Source organism: Pristis pectinata, chromosome 15 (assembly GCF_009764475.1).
Source record: "Pristis pectinata isolate sPriPec2 chromosome 15, sPriPec2.1.pri, whole genome shotgun sequence".
Lineage (NCBI taxonomy): Eukaryota > Metazoa > Chordata > Chondrichthyes > Rhinopristiformes > Pristidae > Pristis > Pristis pectinata.
In genome coordinates this window covers 47912262-47918031 of record NC_067419.1, presented here as the reverse complement: position 1 = coordinate 47918031, position 5770 = coordinate 47912262, and the positions used below count along the sequence as shown (strand labels likewise).

Below are 5770 nucleotides of genomic sequence, written 5' to 3'. Positions count from 1 at the left end.
AAAGACCCTCACCACCCAGGACATGCCCTCTTCAAGTTACTACCATCAGGGAGGAGGTACAGGAGCCTGAAGACCCACACTTAACATTTTTGGAACAGTTTCTTCCCCTCCGCCATCAGATTTCTGAACGGTCCATGAACCCATGAACACTACCTCGTTATTCATCTTTTGCACTAGTTATTTTGTAACTTATAGAACAGTACAGCACAGCACAGGCCTTCAGCCCATGATGTCTGTGCTGACCATGATGCCAATTCAAACTAATCCCATCTGCCTGCACATGCCCTATATCCCTCCATCCCCTGCCTGTTCCTTTTGTCCTTAGATCTACAACAGGTATCACCCAATAATACAGTATAATTAAAATTCAAGACAGACCACTTTGGCTGGTGCCCTTAACAAAATTACTCATGAGGGCACTGTAGTTCAGAAATAAAATTCACAAAGTAAAGTTTCGAAGATGTGATCCTTTCTATCATGAGAACTGTGGGAGAATGCAAGTACCTCTATCACCTTTAACAATCCAAGCCCTTATTCCTTTAAAAGATTTTAAATGCCAGTTTATAAGGATTAAAAAAATTGAGCATAAGAGAATAAAAAGGTCCTGACCTGAAACGTTGACTGCCTGCTTTTCTCCATGGATGCTGCCTGGCCTGCTGAGTTCCTCCAGCATCGTCGCATTTTTTATGCCTTGAAGTACACTTAATTATTTGACTAAGGAAAATAAAAAAAAATACAGATTCACACAGCACGGAAACAGGCCCTTCAGCCCAACTCGCCTTCCTGAGCTACTCCCCTTTGCCTGTGTTTGGCTCATATCCATCTAAACATTACCTATCCCTGAACCTGTCCAAGTGCATTTTCAATTTTATAATTGTCCCCACCTCTACAGCTTCCTCTGGCAGCTCGTTCCATATGCCCACCACCCTCTGTGTGAAAAACTTGCCCCTCAGGTTTCCTTTAAGTCTTTCCCCTCTCACCTTAAACCTGTGCTCTCTAATTTTAAAACTCCTTATCCTAGGAAAAAAGACCATGCCAATCCACCCTTAATGTGCCCAAGTGTAGACTTAGAACCTTGGAATCTCTAGCGCAGCAATTGGATGCTACATTGGGACAACCTCTCAGGTGATTCCTAGGCCCAAGATGGGCTGAATTGCCTTCCTGGTGTATGATTGTGTTTGGGGTTGGAATTTATTCTCAGGCAAAGAGAAGTTGATGGGCTTTATACTCTTGCTTCTGAAATTCCATTCCATTGAAGTTTGTTCAAAGAACTGTGAACATAGCCCAGTCCATCACGAAAACCAGCCTCCTCTCCACTAACTCCATCTACACTTTCCAACTCCCTCAGGAAAACAGCCAACATAGAGTCATAGAGCACTGCAGAACAGAAACAGGCTTTTCAGCCCTTCTAGTCCATGCTGGCCTGTTTTTCTGCCTAGTCTGATCTATCTGCACCCAGACCATAGCCCTCCATACCCATCCCATCCATGTACCTATCCAAACTTCTCTTAAATGTTACAACTGAACCCGCATCCATCACTTCCGCTGGCAGCTCGTTCCACACTCGCACCACCCTCTGAGTGAAGAAGTTTCCCCTCAGATTCCCCTTAAATATTTCACCTTTCACCCTAAACCTATGACCTCTAGTTCTAGTCTCACCCAACCCAGGGGGAAAAAGCCTGCATGCATTCACCCTATCTATACCCCTCATAATCAGAGACCCCTCCCACCCCAGACATTCTCTCTTCTCCCCATTGGGCAGAAGATACAAAAGCTTGAAAATACTCACCATCAGACTCAAGGTCAGCTTCTATCCCGCTGTTATCAGACTCTTGAACAGACCTCTTATACGATAAGGATGAACTTGATCTCTCAGTCTACCTCGTTGTGGCCCTTGCACTTAATTTGTCTACCTAGACCGCACTTTTTCTTTAATGACAACTGTAACACTATATTCTGCATTCTGTTATTGCCTTTCCCTTTGTACTACCTCGATGTACTGATGTTTTGGAATGATGTGTATGGATGGCACACAAAACTACGCTTTTCCACTGCGTATCAGTACATGTGACAATAATAAACCAATTACCTTGCACATTCAGTTCTCAGGAAGGCCTAAGTGCTACAGAGAGCATCAGTTATTTTATGCACCAAATAACTTGAGTTGGGAACAAAAGCAATCTGAATATTGTAGACACTTAGTACAGGAGAGGCCATTCAGCCCAACATGTCTATGCCAGGCAAAAAAGTGAGTTTGGGTAACTCAGTTCCAACACTAGAAGTCACTCCCAACTACTGCTTAATGTGCTGAGGGTTTCTACTTAATCCTTACAGAGAATAAGTTCTAATACTCTTCAAATTAAATTATTTTCATCAAATACTGCTAACAACTACCTTAAATCAATGCTCCCCAGTTACTGACCTCCGAGGGGTAATACATGCTTCCTGTCCAGCCCTCTTGTAATCTTATACACTTCAAACTCCTGCATTCCAAAGAAAAAACTGTCAGCAACAAAAGACATATTAATTAATGATAAACTAATTAATAATAACAAGCAGTTTAAAGAGTTCAATTGACCCTTACCAAGTGAACTAAAGGCAGTAGACTCCACTGCAACTTCTTGTAACAAGAACCATTCCACAAGGGGTGGAGTGCCCCTTGCTGGGTTTGAGTCATTGTAACTTTACATGACCCTACATGCAGGCTCGATATTTACTGTTCAAGCAGTTACAGTTAATAAAACAGGCAGATGGGAACCGCAGCCACTGCCAAGAAAATATGACACAATTCTGGCTTAAAGGAATTGGAAGTTGCTTACACAAGACACAGAATGTGGAACTCTCTGGTGTAAACTGTCCTTGAAGCAGAATTCTTAAATTATTGAAAAAGAAAATTAGCATAGTTGGTTAAAATAATGGAAAATTGAAGGAATGTATGAGAATGGGGGATGAGTGAGCGGGAATACTAAATCCTCCGGGAAGCGGGAGAAGACTAGGTTGGAGATTACAGCAAATGCAGTGTGAGTGGAAGATTTGGATGACATGAGGCTTTGGGTATAAGTCAAACAATGGGCTGAACATTGTCAGCCAGGTTCATTGCTTAAATATTTTATTGCATATTAGAGGACTATCAGTGAGTTGTACTTATTTGCCGACTCATTTTTGGGCTTATCACATAAGATTTCTTCATTAGTCACACGTACATCAAAACACACAGTGAAATGCATCTTTCGTGTCGAGTGTTCTGGGGGCAGCCCGCAAGTGTCGCCACGCTTCTGGCACCAACATAGCACGCCCACAACTTCCTAACCCGTATGTCTTTGGAATGTGGGAGGAAACCGGAGCACCCGGGGGAAACCCACACAGACACGGGGAGAACGTACAAACTCCTTACAGACTGTGACAGGAATTGAACCCGGGACACTGGCGCTGTAATAGCTTTATGCTAACCGCTACACTACCGTGCCTGCCTTCAGTGTGCCTGGCTTCGGTGGCAGGGCCAGCATTTATTGTCCATCCCTAGCTACACTTGTAAAGTTGGCGGTGAGCCACCTTCTTGAACTGCTGCAGTCCTGGTGAAGGTGTTCCCACTGTGCTGTTGGGGAGGGAGTTCCAGGAGTCAGACCCAGTGAAGGAGAAGGAATGGTGATGTACTTCCAGGTGAGGATGGCAGAGGGGAATCTTCACCTCCCTCCATTTGTCCTGGGCAGCAGAGGTGATAGGTTTCAGAGGTATTGGGTAGTCTGGGCAAGTAGCTTTGTAATTGGTGGACACTGTGAGCTAATGGTAGAGTGAATGAATACTTTGACTGGTTGATGAGGTGCCAATCAGGCTGGCTGCTTTGTCCTGGATGGGTTTGAGCTTTTTATGTGTTGCTGAAACTGCACATCCAGGAGGTGGATGGCATTCTATCACACTCCTGGCTTGTGCTGTTGATGGTGGTAAGGCTGAAGTGAACTGAATTGACGGAGATCTCAGGAAGGAGCAGAGATGGGTCATTTCTCAGCACTTCTTGCTGACCACAGTTGCAAATGCTTCAGCCTTGTCTTCAGCACACACAGACTGGGCCCAGCCATTGATGAGGATTGTTCTCGGAGCCTCCTCTTCCTCTTCGCCACCCGCTTGTTCACCAGCTTCCACAACCAGGTGTGGTAGGGCTTCAGAGGTTTGATCAGAAGCATTCGTCGTGTGATCACGTTATTATGTCTATTGCACTGCTTCTCCTGCTTAACACACATGTGGTCCTGCGCTCCAGCATCACAAAACTGTCATCTCATTATTAAAGAATAGAAGCAGAAAATGCTGGAAACATTCAGCAGGTTAGACTGCATCTGTGGAGAGAGAACTGGAGTTAAAGTTCTGATGAATGTTCTTTTAATGAAACATTAACTTTGCTTCTCTAAATTGCTATATTGGTAAATTGGTTGATTATTGTCACGTACTGAGGTACAGTGAAAAACCTGTCTGGCGTACCGTTCATACAGATCAATCGATCTATTGAACGGTTCCCTCATACGATGAGATGGACTCTTGACCTTAAAATCTACCTTGTTATGACCTTGCACCTTATCGTCTACCTGCACTGCACTTTACTCTGTAGCTGTGACACTTTACTCTGCATTCTGTTATTGGTTTTACCCTGTACTACCTCAATGCACTGTGTAATGAATTGATCTGTACGAATGGTATGCAGGACAAGTTTTTCACTGTACCTCGGTACGTGACAATAATCAACCAATACCAATACCAATTCATTACACGGTACATTGAGGTAGTACAAGGCGAAACAATAACAGAATGCAGAATAAAGTGTTACAGTTACAGAGAAAGTGCAGTGCAGGCAGACAATAAGGTGTAAGGTCATAACGAGGTAGATTGTGAGGTCAAGAGTCCATTTTATTGTACTAGGGAACTGTTCAATAGTCTTATAACAGTGAGATAGAAGGTGTCCTTGAGCGTGGTGGTACGGGCTTTCAAGCTTTTTCATCTTCTGCCCAATGGGAGGAGAAGAAGGGAGAATGTCTGGGGTGGGTGGGGTCTTTGACTATGTACACAGATTCTCTGTACACAGATGCTGCCTGACTTGCTGAACATTTCCAACATTTTCTGTTTTGATTTCCAGCATCTGCAGGTCAAATAGGTTCATCCCTGGTGTTGGTTCAGTCACTACAGGCCGCGGACTAGGTCTGGCAGTTCTGTCTTTCAGTCCAGTGAGTGCTGGTGCCACTAAACTATTCTTGGTGACGGACACTGAAAAAACCCTACCCAGAGTACGTCTAGTACCCTTTCTGCTCCCATTGAGTCTTCCAAGTGTTGTTTAGTTATATCACTATTCACTTCCTGTACTTGGTAGTAGAGCCAGTGAAAGAGAAGTCCCTGGAGCCCTAAAACTGGCTGGTGAGTCCCTCAGCAACTGTCCATCGTCGCTCCATCTGCCGCAACAGCCAGGACCTCCCGGTGGCCACCCACTTCAATTCCACATCCCACTCCCTCACTGACATGTCTGGCCACGGCCTCCTCTACTGCCACGTCGAGGCCAGATGCAGGTTGGAGGAACAACACCTCATATTCCGCCTTGGGAGTCTCCAACCTGACGGCCTCAACATCGATTTCTCGAACTTCCGGTAACCCCTCCCCTTCCTTTTCTTCCCCTCCACCCCCCCCACCAATCCTTTGTCTTCCCTTATTCCTGTGGCTCCCTTTCCCCGTCTTGATGACCTGCCCATCTCCTCTCCTCCCCTCCCCTCCCCCATCCTTCATTCCATGATCC

At 45.0% G+C, this 5770-nt stretch overlaps 1 long non-coding RNA gene across 1 annotated transcript; it reads right to left on the bottom strand.

Annotated features, from left to right (window-relative positions):
• Positions 1-609: 609 nt before the first annotated feature.
• Positions 610-2723, bottom strand: LOC127578486 (uncharacterized). The gene is made up of 3 exons (XR_007957528.1): positions 2585-2723; positions 2423-2483; positions 610-714 (listed from the first exon to the last, which is right to left on the bottom strand). It is a non-coding gene; the product is annotated as an uncharacterized LOC127578486 (long non-coding RNA).
• Positions 2724-5770: the final 3047 nt, after the last annotated feature.